Raw genomic sequence first — 11,428 nt, forward strand, 5'->3', positions numbered from 1 at the left:
TAAATTTCTACTTAATAATGATTTTTCAAGAGGAAATATAGACACAACCCTTTTCATTAAAAGAAATCAAGATGATATATTAGTTATACAAATATATGTTGATGACATTATTTTTGGGTCTACTAATGAAATTCTTTGTCAAGATTTTGCAAAGCTTATACAGGGAGAGTTCGAGATGAGCATGATGGAAGAACTTATATTCTTCCTCAGACTCCAAATCAAACAAACAAAGGAAAGAATCTCCATCATCCAAAGCAAGTACACAAGAGAATTACTCAAAAGATTTGGAATGGAGAACTCCAAAGCAATTGGCACACCCATGAGCTCATCATGTAAGCTTGACAAGAACGAAGAAGGTAAAAGTGTAGACTTAAAATTTTATAGAGGTATGATTGGTTCTCTATTATATTTAATTGCTAGTAGACCTGATATTATATTTAGTGTTTGCCTTTGTGCTCGCTTTCAATCAAATCCAAAAGAATCACACTTAAATGCAGTTAAAAGAATACTTAGATATTTAAATGGTACACAAACTTTAGGACTATGGTTTTCTAAGGACTCATTAATTGACTTAATAGGATATTTTGATGTCAATTTTGCTGGATATAGATTAGATAGAAAAAGTACTAGTGGAACTTGCCAATTTTTTGGAGTTAACCTAATCTCTTAGTTTAGCAAGAAACAAAATTCGGTAGCACGGTCTACGGCCGAGACCGAATACATTGCAGCCGGAAGTTGTTGTGCTCAAATCTTGTAGATTAAACAACAACTCGAAGACTTTGGTATCAAACTTAATGAAACTCCCATAAGATGTGATAACACTAGTGCTATAAATCTCACTAAAAATCCAATTCAACATTCTAGATCAAAACATATTGAAATCAAGCATCATTTCATAAGAGAACATGTCCAAAATAAAGACATAATTCTTGACTATGTTTGTACTGAAAAATAATTAGCTGACATCTTTATCAAGGCCTTAAGTGAAGATAGATTTTGTGAAATTAGGAGAGAACTAGGAATCCTTGATCCATCTACTTAAGTGTCTCTCTAATTTCAAGGTATCACCACCAAAAATCTTTTTAGCTTAATTCTCATCTTTTCTTTTGAGCTCAAAAGCCCAAAATTATCATTCTCATAATCAATTTTTGGGTAAACATGTTGGGAATAGTGTCCCAAAACTAATCGTCAGCCTGTTGATGGTTGTACTCCTTTTGTATTAGTATATAAATTATAAATAAATAAAAATTATTTTGATATTTTTCATCACAAATTATTTCATCTTCTAATGAATTTCTGTGTTGTGGTGAAGTCCTTAGGACTATTTAGACTCGACAAAGGAGAATTTATCGTTTAGTCCTTAAATCTGTTCGCGACCAAATGATACGTTGTTACCAAAGACAACAACGTTTATCAAGCATAGGTCATTGTGTGTCATATGGGTTGGTTGTCCTCTTAATCAAGGAGTATGGAGACACTGGTATGGCATACAGGTAAGATGTAAGGGTACATCTGCACTGAACGTGATCGATTCTGAAGCAATTTCTGCTGTCAAGATTTGCTTCGATGGGATATGGGTATAACTGTCCCTCTGACTTGAGACTGCCATGGTGACTTGCAAGCAACTCACTGCACTTAGGCACTGGACTACCTAAATTTCTAATTCAATGACGGAAGGATGCTGGGTGTAGTCAAGTACTTGACTTGTCGGTGCATGTGTCAAGATGGGATTGACCATTCCAGTTCAGGAGCTGTGTACAGTCGTGTTTCAATTTAGCAAAATCTTGACCAGGGTAGTTCTAGTGAGGAGTCACAGGACTGTTTGAGTTGAGCATGATTTGGATGATCTAATCAGGGTTGACAGTTTAACCCTGAGTCGTTCTAAACAGAGGGGTCAAAAGGGATGAATTATACAGTAACCATATTCACATAGGTTCTGAGTATTACGATTGCGACTATTTGATCTATCTGGATATCGGGTACCATTGCTAGATGGTCACTTCGATTAGTACAGGAATTGGTTCTTGTGCTACCGGCTTAGGTTCGAACCTGTGAGGTCACACACATTAGAGGTTCCTATTTGATCTGATGGCTGATGAAGAGTCCTAATGTTCGTAGACTAAGAGTCCTATGTGTCTGAAATTTTGTGATCGAGAATCAAAATTTTCTGATCATGAGTTCCACATATTTTGGGTACCGGGGTCAAGAGTCCCACTGGTTTGGGACTTTTCGATCAGGATTTCATATCGATGAATTCTGATGCCCGATTGCCCATCGAATTTGGACTTAATATTTATGAAAGATTTAATTAGTGATTTGATCACTGATTAACTCAATTTGATTGAGTAATTATTTTTGGATCAAGTCCAATTGAATTGGATTCAGTTGAGTTTGACCCGATTAGGTTAAGAGTTGACCTAATCGTCGAGATGGTTTGGTCCCTGATTTGATCAGGAGTTGGACTTAGTCAATTCTTGATTTGATTAAGATTTTATTGAGTCTAATTAAGCTTAATTAAGTTGAATTTAAATTAATCTAATCGGGCCTAACTTATTTTAATTAAATTGGTTCAATTAGGTTGGTTTAAAATGAGAAACCACCTTGACCCAAACTCCCTGCGCCACCTCACTTCTTCTGCACCCATTTGAATTCACGAGAAGCAACTTCTCATGAATTTTCTCTCACACAGAAGGCATCCCACACCCCACTTTTGTGCTCCATATGGCTGGATAAAGATGGTTGGTTGGTCATTCAAATTCAAAAGAAAGTTTGAATTTGAATGAGCAACCGACTCCATGCACCACCTCTTATCCTTTTGTGTGCCCCATATTATACACGAGAAAGTGTTTCTCATGTAAACTCTCCATGCACAAAAGAAGCCATGCCCCTTCTCTTCTCATGCCCAAGTGGATAGGGATGAGTTGATTTTCATTTGAATTCAAATTCGATTTGAATTCAATTATGCAACCACTTATCTTTATCCTCTCACGCGGATAAGACACGTCTTGCATTGTTTTAAAAAGAGGAGAAAGGTGGGACGTACAAATAATCTGATCTAAAAAATAAAAAAGGGTGTGAGGAAGGTTTCTACATATTTTTGAAAAGTTTAAAACATTTCGAGAGAAAAGAAAGAAAGAGAGTGGGCGCAGGATCTTCTGTAAGCACCCTAGGGTTTCAGCCTGGGGTTCGGAAAGTGAGAAAGTGAGCTACGAGTGTGGTGAGCCCACCAAATTTAAGGGAGAGCATCATCAATCTCTCAAGCATATTTGCTGATGATTCGAAGAATCCAAAAAATCGACAGACATCGATCGAAGAAGTTCGATCAGCATCGACCGTCGAAAGGGCTCTACAATGAGCTAGCACTCGTGAGGAGCTGATCAGATCGGGAGCTTCGTGTGGATGATCCGTAGAGGTCAGACACGCTATGTGGCTATGTTGCGATGATCAGATCCTCCCGACGGTGATCAAATTACGATGATCGACTATCCGCATAAAGGTATTGTGTTCTGAACACATAGTAGTAAATTGTTTACTGTTCAAATTTGAATTTTAAATTTAAATGCATGCATGCTGTATATCATATTTAGATCCTAGTGTAGGATAAATATATATTAATTAATTAGATTAATTAATAATTTTTACTGTAAAATAGTGATTTTGAAAAAGTTATAAAATTATCATTTTACCCCTGCACTAAAATTTACAACAAATAGTATCAGAGCAGGTTCTAAGATATGATATATATGTTTACATGCGTAGATTAAATTATAATCTAAAAGTTTAAATTTAAAATTTAAAATTTAAAATTTAAAATTTGAATTTTGAAAGTTGTTCGAAATTCAAAATTCAAAAATTTGAAATTTAAAAATTGAATTTTGAAATTTGAAATTTGAAATTCAAAAATTTAAAATTTGAAATTTGAAATTTGGTTGAAATTTCAAATTTGAAATTCAAAATTTAAAATTTAAAATTTGAAATTCAAAAATTTGAAATTTGAAATTTGTTTGAAATTTGAAATTCAAAATTTAAAATTTAAAATTTGAAATTTAAAATTTAAATTTTTGAAATTGGTATATTTAGATATACTTGATCCAAGTAGCAAATAATCTAATTGGGTTGGTTGCTATGGTCGTCCGGTCACAGGAGAAAAATAAGGTTTAAAGACCCTCTCCTCCCATTCGATGGGGTTCTCCTATGACGGTAGGGGTGCCGCTGCAATTATATCCCATACAGATGAAGCAGTTAAAGAACTTAATTGTAAAGGTTCAATTATAAAATTTATCATGAATGTGTTAGATTAGATCTAAAGAAATATTCATGATTTATTTTGATTGAGTTATTTTCTGTTATGTAATTAGCAATAGGATTGCTATTTATGAAATGTGCTAATCTATTTGTGAAATGAGTCAACATATTTGGTGAACAGAAAATAAAACCTTTCAAATTTAAAAATTATTTTTAAAATACCAAACCCTGACCCATCAGTCCAAATACTTAATTAAAAGAATTAAGTATTGTCAAGTTGGTCTAGAATTGTGAATTAAGACCTAAGACAATTGTATAAACTTATGGATCAATGGGTTAGATGGATTAGGTCCATAATTGGGTTAGACCTAAGGTTAGCTTAAAGAAATAGACTAAATTAGAGTAATTAGTTAAATCTAATCAAAAATTGAATTAGATTAGGTCAAGGACACTCTAGACTCAACTCCAATAGTTGTAGTTGAATGGGTCCATGTCTTTAACTAGACCAAGATGGACTTAATTCATAGCTACACGATGGAACCCTATTTACTAAATTGATCAAATTAAAACTAATGAACCGGTTGGTATCTAAGATAAGTTCGGTAGTTTGACCAGTGGTTCTTAAGTGGGAGCTACTCGTATTGATTCGATCTCTGACGAGTTAATGGCATATCTCCACCATTGATCTCACTTACCTGGCCAACCGTGTGAGTTAGATTTTGATTAGATCACTTGGTGATTAGGGCTCACCCATGTCATTAGGTAAATCAGTGTGACTGATTTAGGTACTCCTAATGCCGGCTTTAATTAAATCCTTTTTAATCTGACTTGGTGAAGTCAGTGGGAGGATTGAAATTGGCTGGTTAATTTCTTCTCTTCTATCCTTTAATAAAAATCCTCAAAAATTATTAGGTCCCTAAAATGATTAAGTTATAGTGATAACTAAGTCATAGCCTCCCATTAAGTGAGTGATAATGAGTTCATTAGTTTAATAATCATTGGAGGCCCAAAGGCCTGGTGCTTATTGACTAATGGAATTATCATTCATAGTATGATAATTTAGTTGAGTTTTTCTGATGGTGGTCAGGTTGGCCGGCCAAAGTCAGGCCTGATTATTTATTGGTCCGATTCACCAAATCAAGTCATGCTAATGATTGGACCTAACCAGATCTTTTCAGTGGAGGTCAAAGCCTACTGATTACATTCTGGGGCAAAATTTATTACTAGTTGTTTAGAGAAACAACTGGTTATGAAGCTACCCATAGATGCACATGGGTTGACCAACCAAAGTTGGGCTCATGTGTAGTCTATGTGGATTCTAATACCCACTAAGAAATTAAAGTAATTCTTTGAATTAGAGGTTGAGGCTACCAGTTCATAAAAATATTGGGAGAAACTTTAGACTAAAGTCCAAATCTTTAGTATTAATAATTTATATACTACTAGAGGTCTGGTTTTTCTTTATGCAGCTATGGCCACTACCCTATCGCTTCGGTCATTATTAGATAATGACAAACTCATGGAACCTAATTTCGATAGCTGGTATCGAAAATTAAAAATCATCCTTGAGCATGAGCGGATCCTTTATGTAGTAATGGATCCGGCACCCGAGGAGCCAGCCCCGAACGCTAGAGGGACGGTCCGAGACACTTATCAAAAGTGGCTCAACGATCGCACCACCTTCGATGCATAATGCTGGCGACAATAAATGATGAGTTCAGCCGTAGGTTCGAGAACATCCAGCTGCAGGTGATGCTTCAAATATTGAACAACTCCTTTGGTATGCCAGACGACGTTGAAAAGCATAAAACTAGTTGTGCCATTTTCAATGCTCGAATGAGGGATGGGGCCTCAGTCACTGATCATGTACTGTACATGATTGAAATGATTGAGCGCCTAAGTAAACTGGACTTTCCTTTGCACGAGCAGCTCGCTAAAGATGCGATTCTTAATTCTTTGTCCAAGTCCTTCCTCCCCTTTCTTACTCATTTTCGAATGACAAAGCCTGCAGTGAACTACCACGGCTTGTTGGGATTGCTACAGAACTTTGAGAAGGACCACCAGCTCCATAAGGGGTCGGTGAATATTATGGGAGGGTCTTCTTCTGATCGTCGACCCTTTAAGAAAGGGAAGAAGAATAAGAAGAAGAAGAATAAGAAGGTGCAGCCGCATGCTGGGACGTCTACACAGGGTCAGACCAAGAAGCGCAAGCCCGACCAGAGCCAGATGGAGTGCTTCTTTTGCAAGAAGCAGGGGCACTGGAAGAGGAACTGCCATATATACATTGCCTCCCTGGACCCGAATAGGTCGAAGAAGAAGCAAGGTAATTATATGATAACACCTTGCAACTTTTCCATTTGTGATACTACTGCCTGGGTATTGGATACCGGAAGTCCTTATCATATTTGCAATTCGATGCAGGGTCTGCAGGTCAGTAGGAGATTTGATGACGGTGAGAGGTTCCTGAACGTTAGAGATGGAAGCAAAGTTTCAGTTCTAGCTTTAGGAATCATGAACCTTGTAATCAATTCTCGTAATGTAATTCTGAGTGAATGTCATTATTGTCCAAGTTTTTTATTAAATATTATTTCTGTCGGCCTTTTGGCCATGTACGGTTATGAATTTTTAATAAAAAGAAACGTTTGCAATATCATTTTGAATGGTGTTACAATGTTTGTTGGATAACTAAATAATGAAATTTACTTACTATCACAACCTGTTAATGTAGTTCAAACCTTCGGTAAACGCCCTAGAATAGATAATGTGTCAGAAGTCTACCTTTGGCATTGTAGGCTAGGTCATATCAATAAGAACAGGATAAATAGGTTGGCTCAAGAAGGAATTCTTGAAGTTGGTGATTGTGAATCACTTCCAACCTGTGAGTCCTGTCTTCTTGGAAAGATGACCAAGTCATCTTTTACTGAAAAAGATGAGAGAGCCAGTGAACTCTTGGGTCTGGTACATTCTGATGTATGTGGACCCATGAGCTCAAGTGCAAGAGGTGGATATTTCTATTTCATAACCTTCACAGACGACCTATCGAGGTATGGGTATGTCTACTTAATGAAGCATAAGTCAGAGTCGTTTGAAATGTTCAAACTATTCCGAAACGAGGTAGAAAAATAAACTGAAAAGTGTATTAAAACTCTTCAATCTGATCGAGGTGGTGAATACCTTTCCAATGATTTTCTGACATATCTTGAGGAGAATGGATTCTCTCTCAGTGGACTCCTCCTAGAACACCACAGCATAATGGTGTGTCTGAAAGGAAGAATCGGACCTTGTTGGACATGGTTCGATCCATGATGGAATTTGCTGGTCTGTCGATCTTCCTCTGGGGATATGCACTCGAATCGGTTTGTTACCTTCTAAATAGGGTTCCGAGTAAGTCTGTAACCAAAATACCATATGAGATATGGATAGGACGTAAATCAGTACTCTCGCACCTTAGGATTTGGGGGTGTCCGGCTTATGTTAAAGTTTAATTACGGACAAGCTTGGACCTAGGTCTGACAAGTGTAATTTCATAGGGTACCCAAAAGAAATCAAAGGGTATTATTTCTACCTAGCTGATGAGCAAAAGGTGTTTGTCAGCCTTAAGACAATCTTTTTAGAAAAGGAGTTCCTTGGTGAAGGGATTGTTGCCTTTAAGATCAAACTTGAGGAAGTTCGGCAGGTGAAAAAACTGATACAAGTTGCTGAACCTGAACCGGATTTGATTAGATCAGATCCGGAGCCCATTGTTCCTGCACCCTTAAGGCGATCTGGTAGAGTACCACATCAACTGGACAGATACTATGGTTTTTTGGTCCGGGATGGCGATCTGTCGAACTTGATGAAAACGATGAGGATCTGATCACCTACATGGATGCAATACAGAGATCTAACTCTGAGAAATGGCTAGAGGCCATGAAATCTGAAATGGAGTCCATGAAGGTCAACGATGTGTGGACATTGGTTGACCCACCCGAAGGAGTAAAACCCATAGGGTGTACGTGGGTCTTCAAGAGGAAGAGGGGCACAGATGGAAAGGTGGAGATCTATAAAGCCCGTCTGGTTGCCAAGAGATATCGTCAATGTTACGGTATAGACTATGACGAGATATTTTCTCCTGTGGTAATGCTCAAATCCATTCAGATTATGCTTGCGATAGCTGCCTATCTGGACTATGAAATCTGGCAGATGGATGTGAATATAGCTTTCCTAAACAGAGAGCTGGACGAAGAGGTGTATATGATACAACCTGAAGGGTTCACATCCACAGATGAGTCTAAGGTGTGCAGGCTACAAAGATCCATTTATGGACTTAAGCAGGCATCCCGGAGTTGGAACATACGTTTTGATAGGACGATCAAGACGTATGGCTTCGTTAAGAACGAAGAAGAGCCCTGCATTTATAAGTGGCTAATGGTCCAGTAGAAGTATTTCTTGTATTGTATGTGGATGACATTCTCTTAATCGGGAATGATGTCCCTGCATTATAGGAAATAAAGATTTGACTGTCGTCATAATTCTCCATGAAAGATCTGAGAGAAGCTTCCTACATCCTAGGGATGAAGATCTATAGGGATAGATCTAAAAAGTTGCTTGGCTTATCCCAGTCTACGTACATTGATACTATGCTGAAAAAGTTCAGCATGGAGAATTCCAAGAAAGGCTATCTACCGATAGGCCATGAAATTTCTCTCTCGAAGAGGGATTGTCTGACAACACCTCAAGAGAGAGAGCGTATAGGTAGAATTTCATATGCTTCGACAGTGAGATCTATCATGTACGCCATGACATGTATACAACCAGATGTGGCATACTCACTAGGGGTAGTGAGTAGATACCAATCTGACCCAGGGAAGAATCACTGGAAGGTTGTTAAAACCATCCTGAAGTATTTAAGAAATACTAAGGACAGTGGCTTGTTTATGGTGAATCAGACTTGAGACTTATAAGGTTTACAGACTCTAGTTTCCAATCTGATCACGATGACAGCAAGAGTGTGTCGGGATTTATTTTTACCCTTAATGGTGGGGCTATCTGCTGGAAAAGTTCCAAGCAGCACACAGTGGCTGATTCAGTTTGTGAGGTGGAGTATATCGCTGCATCAGATGCTACCAAAGAAGCGGTGTGGCTGAGAAAATTCATCACCGAGCTCGGAGTAGCACCCTTCCTTGTTGGTCCAATTCTGCTCTACTGTGACAGCTCTGGAGCCATTGCTCAGGGGAAGGAACCAAGGGCACACCAGCGAACGAAGCATATTCTGCACCGCTAACATCTCATCTGAGAAATCATGGATCGAGGTGATGTCGACCTTCAGAAGATCGACGGAAAGGAGAATCTGGCCGACCCATTCACTAAAGCCATTACGGTGAAGGAGTTCGACGACTTCAAGTCCAAGATGGATATTAGATACTGCACCGATTGGCTTTAGGCCAAGTGGGAGATTGTTGGGAATAGTGTCCCAAAGCTAATCATCAGTCTGTTGATGGTTGTACTCCTTTTGTATTAGTATATAAATTATAAGTAAATAAAAGTTATTTTAGCATTTTTATCACAAATTGTTTCATCTTCTAATGAACTCCTGTGTTGTGGTGAAGTCCTTAGGACTATTTAGACTTGACAAAGGAGGATTTGTCGTTTAGTCCTTAAACCTATTCCGACCAAATGATACGTTGTTACCAAGGACAACAATGTTTATCAAGCATAGGTCATTATGTGCCATATGGGTTGGTTGTCCTCTTAACCAAGGAGTGTGGAGACACTGGTATGGCATACAGGTGAGATGTAAGGGTACATCTGCACTGAACGTGACTGATTCCGGAGCAATTTCTGCTGTCAAGATTTGCTCCGATGGGATATGGGTATAACTGTCCCTCCGATCTGAGACCGCCACGGTGACTTGCAAGTAACTCACTGCACTTAGGCACTGGACTACGTGAATTTTTAATTCAGTGACGGAAGGATGCTGGGTGTAGTCAAGTACTTGACTTGTCGGTGCGTGTGTCAAGATAGGATTGACCACTCCAGTTCAGGAGCTGTGTACAGTCGTATTTTAATTTAGCAAAATCTCGACCAGGGTAGTCCTAGTGAGGAGTCACAGGACTGTTTGAGTTGAGCACGATTCGGATGATCTAATCAGGGTTGACAGTTTAACCCTGAGTCGTCCTAAACACAGGGGTCAAAAAGGATGAATTATACAGTAACCATATTCACGTAGGTTCTGAGTGTTGTGATTGCAACTATTCGACCTATCTGGATATCGGGTATCATTGCTAGATGGTCACTTCGATTAGTACAGAAATTGGTTCCTGTGCTATCGGCTTAGGTTCGAACCTGCGGGGCCACACACATTAGAGGTTCCTATCTGATCTGATGGCTGATAAAGAGTCTTAATATTTATGGACTAAGAGACCTACATGTCTGAGATTCTGTGATCGAGAATCAAGATTCTCTGATCATGAGTTCCACACATTTTGGGTACTGGGGTCAAGAGTCCCATTGGTTTGAGATTTTTCGATCAGGATTTCATATCGATGAATTCTGATGCCCGATTGTCCATCGAATTTAGACTCAATATTTATAAGAGATTTAATTAGTAATTTGATCGCTGATTAACTCAATTTGATTGAGTAATTATTTTTGGATCAAGTCCAATTGAATTGGATTCAGTTGAGTTGACCCGATTAGGTTAAGAGTTGACCTAATCGTCGAGATGGTTTGGTCCCTGATTTGATCAGGGGTTGGACTTAGTCAATTCTTGATTTGATTAAGATTTTATTGAGCCTAATTAAGCCTAATTAAGTTGGATTTAAATTAATCTAATTGGGCCTAATTTATTTTAATTAAATTGGTTTAATTAGGTTGGTTTAAAATGAGAAACCACCTTGACCCAAACTCCCTGCGCCACCTCACTTCTTCTGCGCCCATTTGAATTCACGAGAAGCAACTTCTCGTGAATTTTCTCCCACGCAGAAGGCATCCCACGCCCCACTTTTGTGCACCATATGGCAGGATAAAGATGGTTGGTTGGTCATTCAAATTCAAAAGAAAGTTTGAATTTGAATGAGCAACCAACTCCATGCGCCACCTCTTATTCTTTTGTGCGCCCCATATTATACACGAGAAAGTGTTTCTCATGTAAACTCTCCACGCACAAAAGAAGCCACGCCCCTTCTCTTCTCATGCCTAAGTG

This window comes from Elaeis guineensis, chromosome 1 (genome assembly GCF_000442705.2).
Source record: "Elaeis guineensis isolate ETL-2024a chromosome 1, EG11, whole genome shotgun sequence".
NCBI classification, from domain to species: domain Eukaryota; kingdom Viridiplantae; phylum Streptophyta; class Magnoliopsida; order Arecales; family Arecaceae; genus Elaeis; species Elaeis guineensis.